The 26,415-nt window shown below is 37.2% G+C and overlaps 1 long non-coding RNA gene across 1 annotated transcript; it reads right to left on the bottom strand.

Annotated features, from left to right (window-relative positions):
• Positions 1–19,861: 19,861 nt before the first annotated feature.
• LOC309621687 lies at positions 19,862–25,425 on the bottom strand. Its single transcript, XR_014240158.1, has 2 exons — positions 25,246–25,425; positions 19,862–22,764 (listed from the first exon to the last, which is right to left on the bottom strand). It is a non-coding gene; the product is annotated as an uncharacterized lncRNA (long non-coding RNA).
• Between the last annotated feature and the right edge of the window lie 990 nt (positions 25,426–26,415).

Raw genomic sequence — 26,415 nt, 5'->3', positions numbered from 1 at the left:
TTACTCCCTGTTTGGGTGGAGTATATCTTCCAGCATATTCCTAATAAAGAGATGCATGTGAAACATTTTTTGAGAATTTACATATGTGAATATTCCCTTATTCTATCATCTTTCTACTTAATAGTTTGGCAAAGTATAGAACACTAGATTGGAAACTGGCGTCTCACAAAATTTTGAAGGTATTTCTCAGCTGTCTTCTAGGCCCAAATGTGACTGAAATCATTCAAATTCTTATCTTTTCTTTGAAACCTGGTTGTCTCTCTCTCTCTTTCTCTCTCACCTTGTCAATATTCCTCTATTTCACAGGTATATACTTTGATGGGCTCTGTTTCCTTCCATTATGTTAGGCACTCTGTGTGTAAATCCCTTTTGAGTGCAAACTTATATTCTCCAGATCTGCTAATCTTTTGAAAATTATTTTATTCATGACTTTATCCTTTCTATGGACTTTTTTCTCTTTTTGGAAATTTCTATCAGATCTCTTGGACTGTTTCCTTTCTTTTTCCCCCTCACTGTTTCCTATTTATTTGCTTCTTTACCCTAGTTTATGCGAGAATTGTTGACTTCATATTCTAAATCTTGTGAATTTTTCTTTTCTGCTCTAATAGTTTCAATTTTCAAAATATCTCTATTAGTTCTTTGAATGTTACTTTTTCAAAGCATCCATTTTAGTTTATGAATGCAATATCTTATGGCTCTGCGGATACTTATGCTATTTTAATAATGTTTTTCTTCTCTCCACTTAATTCATATTTTCTTTTTCTTTTTTTTTCTACCTGTTTTGTTGCTTGCCTGTTTGCTCATAGTTAAGAGTGGTACATTGGAAACCCAAATGGAAACTCTGAGAGCAGATGAATTTCTTAAACTGTGGTCTTCATGTAGAGTGATCTGGCGGGGACATTTCCTCGTGGAAATCCTGATGTTGGCATATTTAGAGCTTTCCTCTGGGGCTGCTCAAATTCCCAAGCAAAGTCTTCCTCTGTCCTGCTTGGAGGGAATCCTCCTGGTTGCTACTTCGGGAATTTGTTTTTTCCCCAGCTTGCTAACACACATCCAATTTTGTGATTTATTATTAAAATTACATTCTCTTGGGACTTCCCTGGTGGTCCAGTGGCTAAGACTCTGTGCTCTCAATGCAGGGGGCCCAGGTTCGATCCCTAGTCAGGGAATTAGATACCACATGCCAAAACTCAGAGTTCACATGCCGCAACTAACAGATCCCTCATGCCACAACTAAGACCTGTCACAGCCCAATAAATAAATAAATATTTAAAAAAATGATAAATAAAATTACATTCTCTCACTTGAACACAATTTATGTGAAGGAACTAGGATGGCTAGGAGGCAGAGGTGTCATGCACTTAAAAATTATCTCAGCGGAATTTTTCTTTTCAGTGATGTCCTTAATACTTTACTGTTTGTGAGGGCCTGTTACAAAAGCAGACTCTTGGAGTTAACAAAACTGTGTATAAGGTATGGGATTATGAAGTTGAGGTCAGCTGATAGAGAAAATTGAACCAGGTGGCATTAGCACCACAATTCAGGGTTATATTTTTTTTCTGTAAACTACAGCACCAAAAACTTAATTGGCTAAATCAAGTTGTCCTTCCTCATAGAGTTCACAGTCTATAATGTTGAAAGCTATTTTGGTGAGTGTTATGTTGCAATTTACAATAAAAAGTATATATTCAGTCTTCAAACCCTGCTCCTGCCACAAATCTCCTAAAAGTCTTGGAATTTCCTAAGTGATAAGGACAACAAAGGTGTGTTTTTATGTTAATGAGGTGACTTTTGGAAAGAACCTAAGGATGGGGGCTGGTTGCTAGCTGAGTCAAAGATTTGATTAGAATGTTGGAACTTTCACTTTCCTCCCCACCCCTGAACTTCCAGCCTCAGGGGAGGTGACAGGGCTGGAGACTGAGTTCAGCCAGCAGTGTTGTAATCAGACATGCCTTTCAGGAAGCCTCCATAAAAACTCAAAAGGAGGGGTTCCAAGAGCTTCCGAGTTGGTGAACACGTGGAGATTTGAGGAGTCACACCCAAAGAGGGCAAGGAAGCTCCATACCCTTTCTCATACCTTACCCTAGGCATCTCTTTTATCTGGCTACTTCTGAGTCGTATTCTTTTATAATAAACCAGCAATCAGTTAAGTAAATGTTTCTCTGAGCTCTGTGAGCCACTCAAGCAAATTAACCCCAAACCAAGGAGGGTCGCTGGAATTGCTGATCTATAGTCAATCAGTCAGAAGCACAGGTGATAACCTGGACTTGCGATTCACGTCTGAAGTGTGTGTGTGTGTGTGTGTTTGTAAGGAGGTGGTTGGCAGTGGAGGGCCATGTGGTCTGGTAGGACTGAGCCCATAACCTATGGAATCTGATGCTGTTTCCAAGTACATAGTGTTAGAATTGAGTTGAACTGTAGGACACCCAGTTGGCGTCCAGAAAACTTCTTGGTGGTGGGAAACACCCTCCCTCCACACATTAGAAATGGGGTGTTCAGAGGACCAAAGAGTGAGTTTCCAAAGTAATTGAGATCGGTTCAAAAGTGACACTGAGATGCGTGTGCACAGACACACAAATCCTTCACTGTGTTCACGAAATTCACTTTTATTTAATAGAGTAGGAAGTTTGTCAGTGTGTGGGGGGAAGAAAAAAAATACAAACCTCATTAAGTAGAAGTAAATAAACTCATATTGAACATTTTTGCCATTTTAGAATCAGACAACAATCTGTGACTTCAGATATTGAATAAAAATGTAGCACGTGTGCTGGTAAATTTAAGAGGCCCCCTACAGATGACTTTAAAATTATAAAATTACCTAATTTTATTTCCAAGTCAAAATCTAGAATAACTTTATGAATATCACCAACTAATTCATGGCTTCTTGGGATAGATCCTCAACCACATGACAACTTCTGATAACTGGAATATTACTTTTATGTATCAGTTCAAATTCCTGGGAAAGTGGATCGGTTTGGTCTAGCTAATCTTAATGAGCCTGTCCACCGAGTTCACTGGTTACCTGCCACCTTTGGATCTGCTGCCCATTAGTCACATGCCCACACCTGAGCAATGAACTCTGGAGGAAGGACAACTGGAGATGGGCTGCACGTCATGGTCACTAGGCAAGAAGGAATTGTCTGAAGGAAAACTTTTACCTGGAAGGGAAATATCATGATTTCCTCCCTAGCTTTAAGATTCGATGTTTTTCCATTGCTTTTTAAAAAAAAATTTATTAGAGTATACTTGATTTACAATGTTGTGTCAGTCTCTGCTGTACAACAAAGTGAATCATATATATATACATATATATATATATATATATATATATATATATATATATATATATATATATATATATATATATCTGCTCTTTTTTAGATCCTTTTCCCATATAGGTCATTACAGAGTACTGAGTAGAGTTTCCTGTGCTATACAGTAGGTCCTTATTAGCTATCTATTTTATATATAGTAGTCTGTATATGTCAATCCCAATCTCCCAATTTATCCCTCCCTCCCATCCTCCCTGGTAACCGTAAGATTGTTTTCTACATCTGTGACTCTCTTTCTGTTTTGTACCATGATTTTAGATTCCACATATAAGCAATATCATATAATATTTGTCTTTCTTTGACTTAGTTCACTCAGTATGACAATGTCTAGGTCCATCATGTTGCAAATGTTACTATTTTTTGTCATTCTTTTATGCCTGAGTAATATTCTATTATATATATATATGTATACACACACACACACACACACACATATCATGTCTTTTTTATCCATTCATCTGTTGACGGACATTTAGGTTGCTTCCATTTCCTGGCTATGGTAAATAGTGCTGCAATGAACATTCGGGTGCGTGTATCTTTTTCAAATTATGGTCTTCTCTGGATATATGCCCGGGAGTAGGATTGCTAGAACTTATGGTAGCTCTAAAAACAATTAATGCTGGAGAGGGTGTGGAGAAAAGGGAACCCTTGTACACTGTTGGTGGGCATGTAAGTTGGTACAGCCACTATGGAGAACAATATGGAGGTTCCTTAAAAACAAACAAAACCTGCAGGGCGGCGGTGGTGGTGGTGGTGTGATGAATTGGACGATTGGGATTGACATGTATACACTGATGTGTATAAAATGGATGACTAATTAAAACAACAACAACAACAAAAACTACTAAAAATAGAGCTTCCATTGCTTTTAGGATCGATCCTACAAAGGCTGATGTGACTGGGCCCCTGCCTCGCCTCTTCTCTCATTACTCTCCGCTCTTTCTCTCTGCTGCAGCCATGCTGACTTTGCAGTTTCTCAAATCACCCTTGTTTCCATGTTGCCCCACAACATTTGCCTAGGCTTTTCCCTTTGCCCACCTAATAATCACCCTTTAGATCTCATTTCAAATTACATTCTCAGTGTCTTTGAAGAAGTCCACAGAACAACTTACTTCTGAAAATTAGAGCTGCCAATTAAATTCCATTTTGTTATGAAACTAATTGTGTGAATCTGTTGATCGGGGTTCAGGACACACTAACCCAAAATATGACACCGTGGCATACTGAATATTTTAAGCTGAAGGAATTTGAGAAAGAGCATATGTAGAAAGGACTCTCTGACCTTCCCCTGCAGGAGATCATAAGACCCTTATGTGAGGGGTGCCTTTTCTATACCCAGAGAAAATGTTCATCCTCATCTCCAAGACGTCAAGAGGAATTAGACTGAAAAGGCTTTGCTATTTCCCCTAATTTACCGCATTAAACTCATACCCCTTTTTGTCCTATCATATTTTCCATGACTTTCTACTCTTCTTCCAACCAAACAGAAACACTCTCAGGTTTAACCACTTCTTCAGGTCTTCATTTTTCTAATGAAGTTTCCGGTGTCACGTGAAACTTACAATAAACGAATTTGTATGCTTTTCTCTTGTCAATCTGTCTTTTGTTAGAGGGGTCTCTGTCAAGAACTTAGAAGAGTAGAGGAAACAGCTCTTTTTCTTCCCTACTTCAGTAACCAGGTAAGAGGCTGTCAAGGTAGTCAAAAAAGAGGAAGTCTCTAGATGGTGAGAAGGGTCACACTGTGTTGAGTAGTGATTAGCAAGCAGAGAAGAGTTACTAGCAGGGGAGTAGTACTACTCTCAGAGGTCACCTCTCTCATCTCTGAAGTCTCCTCACATTTGCTACTTAGACAGTGAATTGTTCCCATAGTATTTTTTTTCTTCTCCTTATCTGAGATGCTCATTGAAGACCACATTTATAAGATACAACTTAATCAATATATGTGGATGGCTTGGTGCATTATACTTGGAAAGTTTTTAATTATTATTGAGTAATAAGTAAGCTTTGTTGAAGCCTTGTCTTTCTTTTTTTTAGTGTTTGTAATATACTTTGATTTGATTGGATTTTTTACTGAAGTATAGTTAATTCACAATGTTGTGCTAGTTTCAGGTATACAGTAGAGTGATCCATTATATATATATACATATATTAAGATTAAGTTTTATATATGTTATATAATATATATATATATATTCTTTTTCAGATTCTTTTCCATTATAGGTTATTACAAGATATTGAGTATAGTTCCCTGTGCTATACAGTAGTTGCCTTTTCATGTTCTTATTAGGTTTCATCTTCCTGCATTTTACTTTTTAAGATGCATTTTTTTTAAACGGGAAACTTTTTTCTGATTATGTTAGTCTATGGACTATCATGGTTCTCTAAATTCAGAAATATATATTAGTAAATGTTCCCTTCCTCATCCCTACATTCATGGGTAATCTCCTGCTAATTATTAGCACGGTGAAGTAAATTAAGGAAGCTATTATTGGGTGTATATGTTAATAGAGTGATAATTGGATACCAGTGGGTAAGAATTAAGTAGGAAATGTCAAGGTGAGTTCAGAGACGTTTCATTAAAGACAAAAATAGGAAAATGCTGAGGAGCTTACAATCAATTGCTTATTTTACACCAAATGGCTTTTTAAAATTATGGCCACAAAAAGTGGATAAGCAGTAAAATGTACATTTGAGTTGATACAAATTGTCAGAAGAGAAATAAATATCGACACGTTTCACATTTGAGGTAGATTAGATAAATGTTTGATTTTTGAACATTCAAACAACAAAATTGAAATAACCTAAAATTTTCATGAAAGCTGTGCGGACATTCTAAATCAGTTATGCCATCATTTTGAAAATGATCAGGATGGGAAGGGGAGGTAGGAAGATGGGATTCCACGTAAAATTCATCCGAAATATTTTTCTAAGAGGATTTGAACAACACCCTTAGGATTTCAGGGATGCCCATTCTGCGTATAACGTATCTATCTGCAAACGTGTTACGGCAAGCATCACTTGGCTGACACACCTGCCCACTGTCCTACCTTCAGCGAGCTGTCTGAGATGTCATGGGAGTTGCCTCTAACCAGGACCTGATACCCAATGCCCTGACAACGCTGCTTTTTCAAAGCTTGAACTGCGACTCTTCACTTGGCTCCGCAGGCCCAGGGCAACTTGAACACCTGGCAAGACAGTAAGTTGGCAGATTCCTGCCTCTGAAAGATATGCAATTTTCAAGTGAGAGTTGCATTTCTCAATTTTACTTTTCTGTTTAGGGATTAGTTTGCTTATTTGTTCACTTATTCATTCACACATTTACATTTATCGACCAATATTTGTACAATTACGTTTTGTTTCCTCACTTAAATAAATAATTTTTTTCTCTGTGATGACTAAGGAACAAGCTGGTAAATGGTTGTTTGCTCTACAGTCATTTTGCCACAAGGTGGTGGTATAACTCTTTGAAGTTAAAAAAAAAAACTTGCAAAAAGTGTAATTTCAAGATTTATAAAAACATAACTCAGGAGAACGGCTTGTTTTTGTTTCATAGTTTAATTTCTCTACAGCTTTAATAACTGTAGAAATTAGATTTCTATTGCAAATGAATTTTTCTTAAATGATATATAAATTATAAGAATTGAAATCACTCTCATAATGATGATGATATGCAGTTATCACAGCTAACATTATCTAAGGCCTTATTTTGTGCCAGGCACTGTGCGAGGTGTTTTACGTACAGTGAGTCAGTGCTCGCTGTCCTATCATTACTTAAATACAGTCACTGCTACCCTCTTTGCAGATAAGAAGACCAACACTTATATTAACAGGGATTCTTATTTATCTGGTCTTTTAATACTGTGTCTTATGTTAGGTTTTATAGTTGAATTAGAGCTATGTTTCCTGAGTTAGCAGGACAGTAATCTCCAGGGGGTACATTTTTCCATAAGTAATTTTTGCAGAGTCCTAACCTGAAGATTCTAATTCCAAGGGTCTGGAATTGGGACCTAGTAAACTGTACTTTGAACAAATGTCCCTTATGATTCTTACTGTTAAACAAGTTTAAAAACTATTGATTGATAGTTGTCTTTGAGTTTCACTGCTCTGCTTAAAAGATGCTTAAAATCACCTATTTCCAGCACTGCATCCTTTACCTCAAGATTTTAAAATCAAGATTATAAAATTACAATAATGTTTCATTCAGGCTCTTCAATATTATTTTCACCCTGATTTTGAGGATTTGGGCAAGTCATGTATTATAAAGAGGTGAATTCTTTTGTATTTTATTGTAAAAAAAAAAAAGTGATATGTAAAGAAAGTATTTTGTGCTCTGTTACAGAAATATCCCAGTGAAATTCATACTACACAATGTAGTAAAAACAGATATAAAATGCTTTATCAGTTTAAAAGTACTGAAAATTCTGATTTGTATTTTAGGGATGAATATAAACTATTAATTCAAATATGATATGGCAATATTGAGTTAGTAAAATCTCTTATAACATAACTGATCCCAACTTTTTTAAAAGCATGTAATACTTCGCCTCACCAGCTTTACTCTGCTGAAGTTTATAAATGAACAAAGTACTGAAATCCAGTGACAATAGCTAGCAAAACATTTTCCTTTAAATCTAAAGTATTTATAGTGCTCTGTGTATTTAGATCTCTCTTCTCCTAGATATTAGGTATCCGTATTAGGTATCAGTATTTTCTTTTTTGCATTTTTTCAAAACAATTTAATTGTCTGCTCTTCAGTCATTTTACCACAAGGTGGTGGTATAACCGTCTGTCTTAGATTCCTTGACACTCCCAAAACCTTCTAACTGGATTAAAATTGCTTAGAGAAAAATATCCCATTACCTTTGTAACTATTTTAACAAACTTTAAGAGGTTTAAGTAATTATTATGTGTTGCCAATGCACCTATAATTTATACCAATTTGACAAGTGATATTTTCTTAAAATGATAAAGAAAACCTAATGTTTTAAAACTCTTGTGTGCTATACCAAGAGATGACACTAATCACCAGAAAAACTTAAGCTAATTCTGGAACTAGCCAACATTAATGGAAATACTAAAATGGGAGCAGTAGGATGAGGTCTCTGAATGTTTTTCATTGCCTTGAACTTTACCTTTAGAACTTGGTAGTTTATCTATTTCATGTTTATTCTAAAACTGGATTTTTCAAAATTAATTTTTTCAATTCTTTTTTGTATTACTAGTAGCAGCCTTAATCCTAAGTGCCCCGTACTGAAACATTTATATAAGTTACTGTGGTAGATATTTGAGTGTACCTTTCAGATGTGGTCTGCAGACAGCCTCTAGCTATCAGCTCCTTCTGTCTCAGCTGCAGAGAACCACCTCTGTGGAGGTTAGGCCCTTCCCAGGGCAGCCCACTTCTACTGACTGAGCAAAGTGGCAGTATAAAGACCTGGCCATTTGGGCTCTATGCAGAATTTTTTTTATTGAGATATAAATGACATATAACATTGTATTAGTTTTAGTCATACGGTATAATTATCTGATACATGTTTATATTGCGAAGTGATTACCGTGAGTTTAGTTAACATCCATTACAGCACATAATAACAATTTTTTTTCCTTGTGACGAGAACTTTTAAGATCTACTCTCTTAGCAACTTTTAAATATACAAAACTGTATTGTTAACTGTAGTCACCATGCTGTATATTACATTCCCAGGACTTATTTATCTTACAACTGGAAGTTTGTACCTTTGCACCACCTTGACTCATTTCTCCCATTTTCCCACACACCCCCCTACCCCCCACACACACCTGCTTCTGGTAATCACAAATCTGTTCTCTGTATCCATGAGTTTGTTTTTTTTAATTTTAACTTATTTTTTAAGATTCCACATATAAGTGACATTATAAGTATTTGTCTTTCTCTGACTGTCTTATTTCACTTACCCTCCATATCCATCCATGTTGCCACGGATGGCAGGATTTCCTTCATTTTTATGGCTGAATAATATCTCGTTGTGTATATACACTATATTTTCTTTATCCATTCATTCATCCATGGACACTTAAGTTTGTTTCCATGTCTTGGCTATTGGAAATAATGCTGCAATCTATATGGGGATGCAGGTATCTTTTGGAGACAGTGATTCTGTTTCTGTTAGATAAGCACCCAGAAATGGAATTGCTAGACCATATAGCAGTTCTAATTTTTATTTTTTGAGGAGCCTCCATACTGTTTTCCACAGTGGCTGCACCAATTTACATTCCCACCAACAGTGTACAAGGTTTCCCTTTTCTCTACCTCCTTGCCAACACTTGTTATTTCTTGTCTTTTTGATAATAGCCATTCTAACATGCATGAAGCGATACCTAATTATGGTTTTGATTTGCATTTCCCTGATGATTAGTGATGTTGAGCATCTTTTCATGTGCCTGTTGGCTTTCCGTATGTCTTCTTTGGAAAAATCTCTATTCAGATATTCTGCCCATTTTTAAACTAGATTGTTTCTTGCTTCCTTTTTCTGCTGAGTTGTATGAGTTTAAATACTTTTTAGATATTTACCCCTTATCAGATACATAATTTGCAAATATTTTCTCCCATTCCATAGGTTGCCTTTTCATTTTGCTGATGGTTTCGTTTGCTGTGCAGAAGTCTTTTAGTTTGATATAGTCCTACTTGATTATTTTTGCTTTTTTGCCTTTCTGTTTAGTGTCAAATCCAAAAAGTCATTGTCACAACTGATGTCAAGGAGCTTACCTCCTATGTTTTCTTCTAGGAGTTTTAAGGTTTCAGGTCTTCTGTTCAAGTCTTTAATCTATTTTGGGTTAATTTTTGTGTATGGTGTAAGATAGGGCTTCATTCTCTTGCATGTGGCTGTCTAGTTTTACCAACACAATTTATTGAAGAGATTATCCATTCTCCATTGTATATTCCTGTCTCCTTTGTTGTAAATTAATTGACCATACATAGGAGAGTTTACTTTTGGGCTTTTGATTCTGTTCCATTGACCTATGTTTCCATTTTTGTGCCAGTACCATACTGTTTCAATTACTGTAGCTTTGTAATACGGTTTGAAAACAAGAAGCATGTTACCTCCAGCTTTGTTCTTCTTTCTTAAGATTGCTTTGGCTATTCCAGGTCTTTTGTGGTTTTATATAAATTTTAGGATTATTTATTCTAGTTCTGTGAAAAATGCCATTGGTATTTTGATAGGAATTGCCTTGAATCTGTAAATTGATTTGGATAGTATGGACATTTTAATATCAGTTCTTCCAATCCATGAACCTGGAATATTTTTCCATTTGTTTGTGTCTTCTATTTCTTTCGTCAGTGTTTTATAGGCTTCAGTGTACAGATCTTTCACCTCATTGGTTAAGTTTATTCCTAGCTATTTTATTCACTTTGATGTAATTGTCAATGGATTGTTTTCTTAATTTCTCTTCATAATAACTTGTTATTAGCGTATAAAAATGCAACTGATTTTTATGTATTGATTTGGTATCCTGCAACTTACTGAATTCATTGATTAGTTCTAACTTTTTTTGGTGGAATCTTTAAGGTTTTCTATATATAATGTCATGTCATCTGCAAATAGAACCAGTTTTACTTCTTCTTTCCTTCCTTCCAAGCCTATACTGAATAAATGTGACAAGAGTGGGCATCCTTGTCTTATTCCTGATCTTAGAGAAAAAACTTTATGTTTTTCGCTGTTGAATATGATATTAGCTGCAGGCTTGTCACATATGGCCTTTATTACGTTAACGCATGTTCCCTCTATACCCACCTTTTTGAGTTTTTTCATAAATAAATGTTGAATTTTGTCAAATACTTTTTCTGCATCTATTAAAATGATCGTATGATTCTTATCCTTCATTTTGTTAATGTGGTTTATAACATTGATTTGCAGATAGTGAACCATCCTTGAATCCCTGGAATAAATCCCACTTGATCATGGTGTATGGTCTTTTTTAATGTATTGTTGACTTAGTTTGCTAATATTTTGTTCAGAATTTTTGCATCCATCTTCATCAGGGATATTGGCCTGTAAATTTCTTTCCTTGTAGTGTCCTTGTCTGGTTTTGGTATCAGGGTAATGATGGTATCATAGAATGAGTCTGGAAGTGTTGCCTCCTGTTCTCTTTATTAGAAGAGTTTGAGAAAGATTGGTATTAATTTTTCTTTAAATGTTTGGTAGAATTCACCACTGAAGCCACCTGGGTGAGGACTTCTGTTTGTTGGTAGGTTTGATTATTATTTTTTTTAATGTTGTGGCTGACTTGGTTTTTTCCCTACATGTTTTTTGGGTTTTGGGTTTTTTTGTTTTAATTTATTTATTTTTTTAATTTTGGCTGTATTGGGTCTTCGTTTCTGTGCGAGGGCTTTCTCCAGTTGTGGCAAGCAGGGGCCACTCTTCATCGTGGTGCGCGGGCCTTTCACTGTCGCGGCTTCTCTTGTTGCGGGGCACAGGCTCCAGACACGCAGGCTCAGTAGTTGTGGCTCACGGGCTTAGTTGCTCCACGGCATGTGGGATCTTCCCAGACCAGGGCTCGAGCCTGTGTCCCCTGCATTGGCAGGCAGATTCTCAACCACTGCGCCACCAGGGAAGCCCAGGTTTGATTATTGATTCAATCTCCTTACTAATAATTGGTCTGTTCAGATTTTCTGTTAATTCATGATTCAGTCTTGGTACGTTCTATGTTTCTAGAAATTTATCCATTTCTTGTAGATAGTCCAATTTGTTAGCATATAATTTTCATAGTAGTCTCTTATGATCCTTTGTATTTCTGAGGTATCAATTGTAACATCTCCTCTTTCATTTCTGATTTTATTTATTTGAGTCTTCTCTCTTCTGTTCTTAATGAGTCTGGCTAATGATCTATTTTGTTTATCTTATCAAAGAACCAGCTCTCAGTTTCACTGATCTTTTCTGTTGTCTCTTTAGTCTCGATTTCATTTATTTCTACTCTGACCTTCGTTACTTTCTTCCTTGTACCAACTTTTGTCTTAGTTTCTCCTTTTTCTAGTTCCTTGAGATACAAAGTTAGGTTGTTTAATATTTTCTTTTTTCTTCATGTAGGGGTTTATCCTTATGAATTTCCCTCTTAAAACTGCTACTACTGTATCCAATAAGTTTTGGTATATTGCATTTCCATTTTCATTTGTCTCAAGATTTTTTTTATTTCTTTTCAACCCACTGGTTGTTCAGTGGCATGCTATTTAATCTCCACATATTTGTGAATTTTCCAGTTTTCTTCTTGTAATTGATTTCTAGTTTCACACCACTGTTGTTGGAACAGATACTTGATATGATTTCAATCGTCTTAGATTTAAGATATGTTTTGTGGTCTAATACATGATCTATACTGGAGAATGTTCCATGTGTAAATGAGAAGTATGTGTATTCTATTGCTTTTGAATGGAATGTTGTGTAAACGTATGTTAAGTCCATCTGGTCTAACATATTATTTAAGTCTAATGTTTCCTTGTTGATTTTCTGTTTGATATTCTATATCTATCCATTGACGACAGTGGGGTGTTGAAGTCCCTTACTATTACTGTTATTGCTGTCTATTTTTCCCTTTTGTGTCATTAATATTATATATTTAGGTGCTCCTTTTTGGGGTGCATAAATATTTACAAATGTTACATTCTCTTGTTGGATTGACTGCTTTATAATTATATAATGACCTTCTTTGTCTCTTATTACAATCTTTGTCTTAAAGTCTATCTTGTATTATATATTACCTCAGCTTTCTTTTGGTTTCCGTTTGCATGGAATGCCTTTTTGCATCCCTTCACTTTCAGTCTGTATGTGTCCTTAAAACTGAAGTGACTCTCTCACTTAAGGCAGAATATATAAATTGGGTCCTGTCCATTGACCTTTTATAAGTCCCAATGAGGTCCATTTATCATAGAATAATATATTTAATAATATAAATGCAATTCACCATTAGCATTGTTATGAAGAATAAGAAATATCAAAACAATTCCTATATTTATTTGGCTATTGTTATTCAAGGAAGTGATTTTTTTAAAAGAAAAGTCTGATCAAATAACTTATTGTTAAACTCTAGAAGGAAACAAGTGAAGAAGTCACTTCTCCATTCACTGTTCTCTCCTTTGCTCACTGTGCTCCAGCCACACTGCCTTTCTTGCAAGCTTTCTAACACGCTGGAGACACTATCCTTGAACCTTTGTTCTGGAGGTTTCTTCTGTGGGTCTAGATGTGGTCAATCCAGGTTGCATCACAGCCCCTGAATGAATTTTGTAAGAATTTCTCTCCCTCTCACTGTCTTTGTATCTCTTTTTTCTTTTCTAATTTAGTTTTATAATGGGGTATAGCTGATTTTCAATGCTGTGTTTCTTCCTTCTGTACATCCACTTGATTCACTTACAGAGAGACATCAATCAATTCCTTTTCAGATTCTTACCAGTCTTCTATATTCTATTCTGGTGACGAAAGTGTGCTCACTAAAGTGCTTTGAGCTATAGAGTAGGTCTTGTCAATTACCTATTTGGGCTATGGAACGGTATCTATGCTAATTTCAACCTCCTGGTTTATGCCTCACACCACCCCAGCTTTCCCCTTTAGCAGCCATAAGTGTGTTTTCTAAATGTGTGACGCTGTTTCTGTTTTGTCATTTAGTTCATGTGTAGCCATTTTTAGATTTCACCTATAAGTGATATCTTATGATAAGTCTCTTTTACTGTCTGACTTATATCACTTAGAATGATCGTACCTAAGTCCACCCGAGTTGCTGCAACTGGCCTTCTTTCATTCATGTCATGGCTGAGAAATATTCCATTTTACCTAAGTACCGCATCTCCTTAATCCATTTTTTCCTTCCAAGGTCATTTACATTGTATGCCAGTCGAGGCTCTTGTAAACAGAGCAGCCCTAAACTTTGGGGTGCCTCTGTTTTGTTCATTTTTAGTTTTCCCAATTTATACGCCCATGAGTGGAAGTGCCCTATGCTCTCTAGCTGTGTTTTTCAGATGTTTTGGGAAACACCATACACTTCTCCAGAGTGGCCGTTGGCAATTTACATCCCGCCCATCAGCGTAACAAGGCTCCCTTTTCTCTCTGGCCTGTCCTGCATTTCTGGCTTTTACACTTTTTCAGGATGGCCCTTTTGACCGATGGGAAGTGAGACATTTTTGTAGTGCTGATTTGGATTTCCCGCTTGCTTGGTTGGCCAAAAAGGGCGTATGCGTTTTTTCCTGAATTCAGGAAAAAACGCATACGCCCTTTTTGGCCAAGGGCCTCATTGTCGACGTTTTGCCGCATTTCATGTGCTTTAAAGGCGAGTCGAATCTACCTCCTGAAATCTGTTTCCTGCAGTTCTGCCTTACTTTCAAATCCTCTTCGTTGCCTTCCCTCAATATATTTTTGGACGATAGTTATCATTTATAACTCTGCAGGTTTGTGAATTGCAGTGCCCCTGAGCTCCATTTTTCAACTCGCTTTTTTGGGAGCTGGCCACAAAAGCGCAGGATTGCTTCAGGCCCTATTCCGGTTCCGGGGTCAGGCTGAGCCTGTGGTTAATTCTTCTTCCTGATGGCAAATTAGATTGACCTGTGCCGGTCCGAACACCTAGAGCTAGTCTCTCATTGGTTCCCCCTCTTCCCGTTCATCCTCAGGACAAATTGCAAACTGTACGAAAGAGGAGGTTAAAGGTGCTGCTTCTCCAAGTGGGGAGATTGTTAGGAAAGCGGCTGGAATGGCGAACCCGAGCACCAGGAGATGAGAAATGAGGTGCGTTTTAGAAACCTTTCGCGATCACACGGTGTACCATCCTCTGGGTTTCCCATGCATGTTTTCACTGTAGGAAGATTCCCTTGAACCTGGAGATTTGGGACCCATGCAATGGGTACCACGCAGTATTACTTTAAAGGGTCTGCATTTGCTCCCCCAACCTCACCAATCCTCTCAGCCCCTAGAGTGTCCACCCTTATGTCACATCCAGCTGTGGGTCTAGATATGGTCAGTCCAGGTTGCATCACAGCCCCTGAACGAATTTTGTAAGAATTTCTCTCTCTTTCACTATCTTTGTTTTTTTTTTGTAACTTATCTTTATAGAAGGGTTTAGCTGATTTTCACTGCTGTGTTTATGCTGCTTTACGCCCACTTGATTCACTTACAGGGAGATATCAATATATAGGTTTTAAGATTCTTACTAGTCAGATATATTCTTGGGCGGTAAATAGGGGGTGTTGAGTCCAGTTCACCGAGCAAGAAGTAGGTCTTGTCTATTACATATTTAGTTTATGGAATGGTATCTGTGCTAATTTCAAACCCTTGTTTTATGCATCACCCCACCTCACCTTTCCCGTTAAGCAGCCATAGTGTGTTTTCTAAATGTGTGACTCTGTTCTGTTTTGTAATTCAGTTCATGTGAAGCGATTTTTACATTCCCTCTATAAGTGATATCTTATGATAAGTGTCTTTTTCTGTGTGACTTATTTCACTTAGAATCCTCGTACCTAAATCCACTCATCATGCTGCTACTAGCCTTATGACATTGATTTCATGGCTGAGTGATATTCCATTGTACATAAGTACCACAGCTTCTTTATCCATTTTTCTCTTTCCTGGGATATTTAAGTTGTAGTGAAGTGGAGATTCTTGTAAAAAGAGCAGCCCTAAACTTTGGGGTGCCTGTGTCTTGTTGATTTGAAGTTTTCCCAATTTATATGCCCATGAGTGGAAGTGTCCTATGCTCTCTAGCTGTGTTTTGTAGATGTTTTGGGAAACACCATACACTTCTCCAGAGTGGCCATTGGGAATTTACATCCCGCCCATCAGCATAACAAGGTTCCCATTTCTCCCTGGCCTGTCCTGCATTTCTGGTTTTTACACTTTTTTAGGATGGCCCTTTTGACTGCTGAGAAGTGAGACTTCTTAGTAGTGCTGATTTGCATTTCCTGCTTCTGCAGCATGTGGGATGTTCCCGAACCAGTGTCCCCTGTATTGGCAGGCGGATTCTTAACCACGGTGCCACCAGGCAAGCCCCCATGTAAATTATTACAGAGCGTTCAGTAGACCTCCCTTGTTATATGGTCGTTCTTTTTGACACATGTGTTTAATATGTATTTGTATACGTATGGTAACCGTAATCTTAATGTATCCATTCCTCCCACCTTTCCTTTGAGATAACCGTGGTTTGTTTTCTAAGTCTGTGAGAGTCTTTCTCTGTGGAAGTATGTTCGTATGTGTCAGTTGTTAGGTAACACCTAGAAGTGATATCACAGGATATTTGTCGTCTGCTTTCCGACTTACCTCATATTCTGTGATTATCTCTAGGCTCATCTAAGGTCCTGCAAAGAGCAGTGTTTCATTCTTTTCCATGGCGAATATTCCACCGTGTCCATGGACCACTTCTTCTTTTTACATTCACCTGTTGATGGGCATTTTGGTTACTTCCAAGTCTTGGCTATGCTAAATATTGATGCAGTGCAGGATTGCCAGCCTGTGTCTTTGGGATTCTGGTCTTCTCAGGGGTTAGGCCCAGCAGTGGGCCTACTAGATCATATGGTAGTTCAATTTTTACCTTTCAACGCACCTCCATTCTGTTCTCACTACTGGCTGTTACCAGTTTACATCCACCAGCAACTAGAGGGTACACGGATCTCTAAAGCCCCTTCAGGATTTATTGTTTGTAGACTTTTTACTGATGGCATTTTGAGTGTTGCGTGGTGATACCTTTTTGTAGTTTCAATTTGCATGCATCTAATAATTCCCGATATTGAGCTTTTATCTACGTCCGTTTTCCTTTTTTTTTCTTTTAAGTGAAACACAGAAACTTACCTCTTCAAATTGTTTCCTTGAAAAATGTGCCATGTTCTGAATTCCTGTGGCCGTGACCTGCACCAGGACATTTTTTGAGGGCAGGTGTCATTTACAGCCCTGTAGTAATTGTGAATATTACATGACCATTAGCTCTGGATTTAAAGCTGCTGTTGCAGGAAACGGCCACAAGGAGGCAGCATTTCTATATTCCCAACTCTGGTTACTAGGGCAACATAGCCTTCCTGGAAGTCCTGTTTGTAGGTTGTAAAGTAGAGTGGAATGTGCCAGGACAAACCCCCCAAAACTATGTCTACTTATTTGTTGTTGGTATTCTTAGTTAAATTTTCATTTTTCTCAGAGCAAATTTGATTGCAATATTGTGTTTGCTCTAGGTGTACAGAGTCTCTTTCATTGATACATATATCTTTTCATGTTTGGATCCCGTTGCCATATAGGTTATTACAGAATGTTGTGTAGACCTCTCTTGGTATTCGGTATGTCTTTGATGATTATATATTTTATAAATATTAGCATATGTCTGTTGAACCCAATACCCTCCGTTATACGTTCCTCACACCTTTCCATTTGGTTAACCACAAGCTTGTTTTCTGAACACGTGAGTGTCCTTCTCTGTGGAAATAGGTTCATTCCTATCAATTTTTAGATAACACCTATACGTGATATCATAGGATATGTGTCTCTCACTTTCTGACTTACTTCAAGTTGTGTGATTATCTGTAGCCTCATCTATGGTGCTGCAAACGGCACTGTTTCATTATTTTCTGTGTCTAATATTGCATTGTGTACATGGACCACTTTTTCATCCATTCATCTGATGATGGACATTTTTGTGGCTTCCATGTCTTGGTTATTGTAAATACTGCTGCAATACACGATTTTCCATCCCGTGTTTTTTGGTTCTGGCTTTCACAGGTTACAGGCCCAATAGTGGGCCTTCCAGATCATATGGTGACTCAATTTTTACCTTTAAACGCACTGCCATTCTGTTCCTATTATTGACTGTTACCCCTTTACATCCCACTTAGACCGAGAGGTTACGCTATTCTCCACAACTTCTTCAACATCTATTGTTTGTTGACTTTTTGCTGATGGTCATTCTGACTGGTGTGAGGTGATACCTTTGTGTAGATTGGATTTCAATGAGTCTAATAATTCCTGATGTTTTGTTTATCAATGTCCTTTTCATTTTTTTTAAGATTGAGCTAAACTTACAACTTCATATTGCCTTCTTGAAAAATTTGCCGCGTTTGGATTTTTTTGGCCATTCCCTACCCCAGGACATTTTTTGAGGGCATGAGTCATTTATAGCCCTGCAGTCCTTGTGAATATTAGTGACTATTAGCAGTAGATTTAAAGCTGCTGTTTGAGGAAACGGCCTTAGGGTGGCAGCATTTCTACGTTGCCAACTCTGCTTGCTAGGGAAACAGAACCTTGCTGCAAGTTGTGCTTTTAGGTTGCAGATTAGAGTGGAATGTGCCAGGACAAAACCCCATAAATTTTAGCTTCCTTAATTCTTGTTTGTGACTTTAAGTTGTAGTTTTGATCAGAGCAAATTTGATTGAAAAAAGGCCTTTTGTTCAAGGTGTACAGAATCTTGTTCATTTACACATATACATACATCTATTGATCTTCGGGTCTGTTTCCATGTAGGTTATTACAGAGTGTTGAGTAGACCACTCTTGGTATTCCATAGGTCTTTGGGATTATATATTTTATAAGTATTAGTATATGTGTGTTAACCCCAATATCCTAATTTATCCATTCCTCACACCTTTTCTTTGGATTAACCATAAGTTTGTCTTATCAATCTGAGATTGTCTTTCTCTATGGAAATATGTTCATTTTTATGAATTTTCAGATAACATAAGTGATATCATAGGACATTCGTCTTTTGCATTCTGACTTACTTAAGGTTGTGTGATTATCTCTAGGCTCATCTGTAGTGCTGCATATACGATCCTTTTATTTTTTTCGTGACTGATATTGCATTCTGACCATATACCACTTATTCTTTGTCCATTCACCTGTTTATTGACCTTTTTTTGCTTCCATGTCTTGGCTATTTCAGTATTGCTGCAGTGCACGTTTGACTGCCTCTGTCTTTCCGATTCTGGTGGTCTTAGGTTATAGGCCCAAAAGGTGCCCTGCCGCATCATATGGTAGCTCAATTTTTACCTTTTCAAACAGCTCCATTCAGTTTTCGTTAGTGCTGTTACCACTTTACATCCCACCAGCAGCTAGAAGGTACAAAGATCTCTAAAACCCCTTCAGCATTTATAGTTTGTAGATTTTTGCTGATGGCCATTTGACTGGTGTGAGCTGAATCCTTTTTGAAGGTTGGATACGCATGTGGCTAATAATTCCTTATACTGATCTTTAGGCATATCCTTTTTCTTCTTTTCCTTTTTTTGTTAAAGAGTGAGTACAACTTCCCTCTTCATATTGACTTCTTGAAAAATTTCTCATGTGTTGAATTTTCTTGCCTATTCCCTACCCCAGGGCATTTTTTGAGGGCAGGTGTCATTTAGACCCCTGCAGTCCTTGTGACTATTAAGCAACCATTAGCACTGGGTGTAAAGCTGCTGTTGTGGGAAACTGCCAAAGGCGGCAGCATTATTACGTTCTCAACTCTTGTTACTACGGCAACAGAGTCTTCCTGGAGGTAGTGTTCCAAGGTTGTAAATTAGAGTGGAATGTGCTGGGACAAGCCCCCAGAAGTTTATGTCGCCTTACTTATGTTTCTTTTTTAAATTTAATTTCTATTTCTTATCGGAGGAAATTTGATTAGAGTGTTTTGATTGCCTGTCTGTACAGAATCTGCCCAATGATTCATACGTATGTCTGTTCATCTTCGGATCCTGTTAGCATGTATGTGATTACAAAATGTATATTTTAAAGGTATTGGTGATTATATAATTCATACAGTTTATATGTTATATGTTTATATACATGTAACATACATTAGTATATGTATGTTAACCCCATAGTCCTAAGTTACCCATCCTCCCACGTGTCATTTTGGCTAACCATTAGTTTATTTGATAAGTCTGTGAGTGTCTTTTTCTGTGGAAATATGTTCATTGGTAGCAATCTTAGGATAACATGTATAAATGATATCATAGGATATTTGTCATACCCTTTTGACTTACTTAACCTTATATGATTATTTATAGGCTCAACTGTAGTCCTGAAAACGGCATTGTTCATTTTTTTCCCAGTTCTACTATTCCATTCTGTCCATATACCAATTCTTCTTTGTACATTCATCTGTTTATAGACCTTTTTTTGCTTCCATGTCTTGGCTATTTCAGTATTGCTACAGTGCACATTTGACTGCCTCTGTCTTTCCTATTCTGGTGGTCTTAGGTTATAGGCCCAAAAGGTGCCCTGACGCATCATATGGTAGCTCAATTTTTACCTTTTCAAGCAGCTCCATTCAGTTTGCGTTAGTGCTGTTACCACTTTACATCCCACCAGCAGCTAGAAGGTACACAGTTCTCTAAAACCCCTTCAGCATTTATAGTTTGTAGACTTTTTGCTGATGGAAATGACTGGTGTGAGCTGAAACCTTTTTGAATTTGAATTTGCATGTGGCTAATAAGTCCTTATACTGAGCTTTAGGCATGTCCTTTTTTTTCTTTTCCTTTTTTTTTAAAGAGTGAGTACAACTTCCCTCCTCTTATTGACTTCTTGAAACATTTCTCATGTGTTGAATTTTCTTACCTATTCCCTACCCCAGGGCATTTTTTGAGGGCAGGTGTCATTTAGACCCCTGCAGTCCTTGTGACTATTAAGCAACCATTAGCACTGGGTTTAAAGCTGCTGTTGTGGGAAACAGCCAGAAGGCGGCAGCATTATTACGTTCTCAACTCTTGTTACTACGGCAACAGAGTCTTCCTGGAGGTAGTGTTCCAAGGTTGTAAATTAGAGTGGAATGTGCTGGGACAAGCCCCCAGAAGTTTATGTCGCCTTACTTATGTTTCTTTTTTAAATTTAATTTCTATTTCTTATCGGAGGAAATTTGATTAGAGTGTTTTGATTGCCTGTCTGTACAGAATCTGCCCAATGATTCATACGTATGTCTGTTCATCTTCGGATCCTGTTAGCATGTATGTGATTACAAAATGTATATTTTAAAGGTATTGGTGATTATATAATTCATACAGTTTATATGTTATATGTTTATATACATGTAACATACATTAGTATATGTATGTTAACCCCATAGTCCTAAGTTACCCATCCTCCCACGTGTCATTTTGGCTAACCATTAGTTTATTTGATAAGTCTGTGAGTGTCTTTTTCTGTGGAAATATGTTCATTGGTAGCAATCTTAGGATAACATGTATAAATGATATCATAGGATATTTGTCATACCCTTTTGACTTACTTAACCTTATATGATTATTTATAGGCTCAACTGTAGTCCTGAAAACGGCATTGTTCATTTTTTTCCCAGTTCTACTATTCCATTCTGTCCATATACCAATTCTTCTTTGTACATTCATCTGTTTATAGACCTTTTTTTGCTTCCATGTCTTGGCTATTTCAGTATTGCTACAGTGCACATTTGACTGCCTCTGTCTTTCCTATTCTGGTGGTCTTAGGTTATAGGCCCAAAAGGTGCCCTGACGCATCATATGGTAGCTCAATTTTTACCTTTTCAAGCAGCTCCATTCAGTTTGCGTTAGTGCTGTTACCACTTTACATCCCACCAGCAGCTAGAAGGTACACAGTTCTCTAAAACCCCTTCAGCATTTATAGTTTGTAGACTTTTTGCTGATGGAAATGACTGGTGTGAGCTGAAACCTTTTTGAATTTGAATTTGCATGTGGCTAATAAGTCCTTATACTGAGCTTTAGGCATGTCCTTTTTTTTCTTTTCCTTTTTTTTTAAAGAGTGAGTACAACTTCCCTCCTCTTATTGACTTCGTGAAACATTTCTCATGTGTTGAATTTTCTTACCTATTCCCTACCCCAGGGCATTTTTTGAGGGCAGGTGTCATTTAGACCCCTGCAGTCCTTGTGACTATTAAGCAACCATTAGCACTGGGTTTAAAGCTGCTGTTGTGGGAAACAGCCAGAAGGCGGCAGCATTATTACGTTCTCAATTCTTGTTACTAGGGAAACAGAGTCTTCCTGGAGGTAGTGTTCTAAGGTTGTAAATTAGAGTGGAATGTGCTAGGACAAGCCCCCAGAAGTTTATGTCTCCTTACTTATGTTTGTTTTTTAAATTTAATTTCTATTTCTTATCGGAGTAAATTTGATTAGAGTGTTTTGATTGTCTGGCTGTACAGAATCTGCTCAAAGATTCATACATATGTCTGTTCATCTTCAGATCCTGTTACCATGTATGTGATTACAGAATGTATATTTTAAAGGTATTGGTGATTATATAATTCATATAGTTTATCTGTTATATGTTTATATACATTTAACATACAGTAGTATATGTATGTTAACCCCATAGTCCTAATTTACCCATCCTCCCACCTTTCATTTTGGCTAACCATTAGTTTATTTCATAAGTCTGTGAGTGTCTTTTTCTGTGGAAATATGTTCATTGGTAGCAATCTTAGGATAACGTGTATAAATGATATCATAGGATATTTGTCATACCCTTTTGACTTACTTAACCTTATATGATTATTTCTAGGCTCAACTCTAGTCCTGAAAACGAGATTGTTCATTTTTTTCCCGAGGCTACTATTCCATTCTGTCCATATACCACTTCTTCTTTGTCCAATCATCTGTTTTAGGACCTTATTTTGCTTCCATGTCTTGGCTATTTCAGTATTGCTGCAGTGCACATTTGCCTGCCTGTGTCTTTCCGATTCAGGTGTTCTTAGTTTATAGGCTCAAAAGGTGCCCTTTCGCATTATATGGTAGCTCAATTTTTACCTTGTATAGCAGCTCCATTCAGTTTTTGTTAGTGCTGTTACCACTTTACATCCCACCAGCAGCTAGGAGTTACAAAGATCTCTAAAACCCCTTCAGCATTTATACTTTGTAGACATTTTGCTGATGGAAATGACTGGTGTGAGCTGAAACCTTTTTGAAATTGAATTTGCATGTGTCTAATAATTCCTTATACTGAGCTTTAGGCATGTCCTTTTTTTTCTTTTCCTTTTTTTTTAAAGAGTGAGTACAACTTCCCTCCTCTTATTGACTTCTTGAAAAATTTCTTATGTGTTGAATTTTCTTGCCTATTCCCTACCCCAGGGCATTTTTCAGGCCAGGTGTCATTTAGATCCCTGCAGTCCTTGTGACTATTAAGCAACCATTAGCACTGGGTTTAATGCTGCTGTTGTGGGAAACAGCCACAAGGCGGCAGCATTATTACCGTCTCATCTATTGTTACTAGGGCAACAGAATCTTCCTGGAGGTAGTGTTCCGTGGTTGTAAATTAGAGTGGAATGTGCTGGGACGAGCCCCCAGAAGTTTATGTCTCCTTACTTATGTTTGTTTTTTAAATTTAATTCTATTTCTTTTTGGAGTAAATTTGATTAGAGTGTTTTGATTGTCTGGCTGTACAGAATCTGCTCAATGATTCCTACATATGTCTGTTCATCTTCGGATTCTGTTACCATGTATGTGAATACAGAATGTATATTTTAAAGGTATTGGTGATTATATAATTCATACAGTTTATCTGTTATATGTTTTTATACACTTAACATACATTAGTATATTTATGTTAATCCCATAGTCCTAATTTACCCATCCTCCCCCCTTTCATTTTGGCTAACCATTAGTTTATTTCATAAGTCTGTGAGTGTCTTTTTCTGTGGAAATATGTTCATTGGTAGCAATCTTAGGATAACATGTATAAATGATATCATAGGATATTTGTCATACCCTTTTGACTTACTTAACCTTATATTATTATTTCTAGGCTCTACTGTAGTCCTGAAAACGGCATTGTTCATTTTTTTCCCGAGGCTACTATTCCATTCTGTCCATATACCACTTCTTCTCTGTCCATTCATCTGTTTATGGACCTTTTTTTGCTTCCATGTCTTGCCTATTTCAGTATTGCTGCAGTGCACATTTGACTGCCTGTGTCTTTCCGATTCTGGTGGTCTTAGGTTATAAGCCCGAGAGGTGCCCTGCCGCATCATATGGTAGCTCAATTTCTACCTTTTCAAACGGCTCCATTCAGTTTGCGTTAGTGCTGTTACCACTTTACATCCCAGCAGCAGATAGAAGGTACACATTTCTCTAAAACACCTTCAGCATTTATAGTTTGTAGACTTTTTGCTGATGGCCATTTGACTGTTGTGAGCTGAAACCTTTACGGAGGTTGGATACGCATGTGGTGAATAATTCCTTATACTGAGCTTTAGGCATGTCCTTTTTTTTCTTTTCCTTTTTTTTTAAAGAGTGAGTACAACTTCCCTCCTCTTATTGACTTCTTGAAAAATTTCTCATGTGTTGAATTTTCTTGCCTATTCCCTACCCCAGGGCATTTTTCAGGGCAGGTGTCATTTAGAGCCCTGCAGTCCTTGTGACTATTAAGCAACTATTAGCACTGGGTTTAAAGCTGCTGTTGTGGGAAACAGCCACAAGGCGGCAGCATTATTACGTTCTCAACTCTTGTTACTACGGCAACAGAGTCTTCCTGGAGGTAGTGATCCGAGGTTGTAAATTAGAGTGGAATGTGCTGGGACAAGCCCCCAGAAGTTTATGTCTCCTTACTTATGTTTGTTTTTTAAATTTAATTTCATTTCTTATCAGAGTAAATTTGATTAGAGTGTTTTGATTGCCTGGTTGTACAGAATCTGCTCAATGATTCATACATATGTCTGTTCATCCTCGGGTCCTGTTACCATGTATGTGATTACAAAATGTATATTTTAAAGGTATTGGTGATTATATAATTCATACAGTTTATCTGTTATATGTTTTTATACACTTAACATACATTAGTATATGTATGTTAACCCCATAGTCCTAGTTTACCCATCCTCCCACCTTTCATTTTGGCTAACCATTAGTTTATTTCATAAGTCTGTGAGTGTCTTTTTCTGGGGAAATATGTTCTTTGGTAGCTATCTTAGGATAACATGTATAAATGTTATCATAGGATATTTGTCGTACCCTTTTGAGTTACGTAACCTTATATGATTATTTCTAGGCTCAACTGTAGTCCTGAAAACGGCATTGTTCATTTTTTTCCCGAGGCTACTATTCTATTTGGTACGTATACCACTTCTTCTTTGTCCATTCATCTGTTTATGAACCTTTTTTCTGCTTCCATGTCTTGGCTATTTCAATATTGCTGCAGTGCTCATTTGCCTGCCTGTGTCTTTCCGATTCAGGTGGTCTTAGGTTATAGGCCCAAAAGGTGACCTGCCGCATCATATGGTAGCTCAATTTTTACCTTTTCAACAGCTCAATTCAGTTTGCGTTAGAGCTGTTACCACTTTACATCCCACCAGGATCTAGAAGGTACACAGTTCTCTAAAACTCCTTCAGCATTTATAGTTTGTAGATATTTTGCTGATGGAAATGACTGGTGTGAGCTGAAACCTTTTTGAATTTGCATTTGCATGTGTCTAATAATTCCTTATACTGAACTTTTGGCATGTCCTTTTTTTTCTTTTCCTTTTTTTTTAAAGAGTGAGTACAACTTCCCTCCTCTTATTGACTTCTTGAAAAATTTCTCATGTGTTGAATATTCTTGCCTATTCCCTACCCCAGGGCATTTTTCAGGGCAGGTGTCATTTAGAGCCCTGCAGTCCATGTGACTATTAAGCAACCATTAGCACTGGGTTTAAAGCTGCTGTTGTGGGAAAGAGCCACAAGGCGGCAGCATTATTACGTTCTCATCTCTTGTTACTAGGGCAACAGAATCTTCCTGGAGGTAGTGTTCCGAGGTTGTAAATTAGAGTGGAATGTGCTGGGACAAGCCCCCAGAAGTTTATGTCTCCTTACTTAGGTTTGTTTTTTAAATTAAATTTCTATTTCTTATCTGAGTAAATTTGATTAGAGTGTTTTGATTGTCTGGCTGTACAGAAACTGCTCAATGATTCCTACATATGTCTGTTCATCTTCGGATTCTGTTACCATGTATGTGATTACAGAATGTATATTTTAAAGGTATTGGTGATTATATAATTCATACAGTTTATCTGTTATATGTTTTTATACACTTAACATACATTAGTATATGTATGTTAACCCCATAGTCCTAGTTTACCCATCCTCCCACCTTTCATTTTGTCTAACCATTAGTTTATTTCATAAGTCTGTGAGTGTCTTTTTCTGTGGAAATATGTTCATTGG

The sequence above is a fragment of the Balaenoptera borealis genome (genome assembly GCF_965194805.1).
Source record: "Balaenoptera borealis genome assembly, contig: HAP1_SCAFFOLD_845, whole genome shotgun sequence".
In the NCBI taxonomy this organism is placed as follows: Eukaryota; Metazoa; Chordata; class Mammalia; order Artiodactyla; family Balaenopteridae; genus Balaenoptera; species Balaenoptera borealis.
This window is presented reverse-complemented; position numbering and strand designations above follow the sequence as displayed.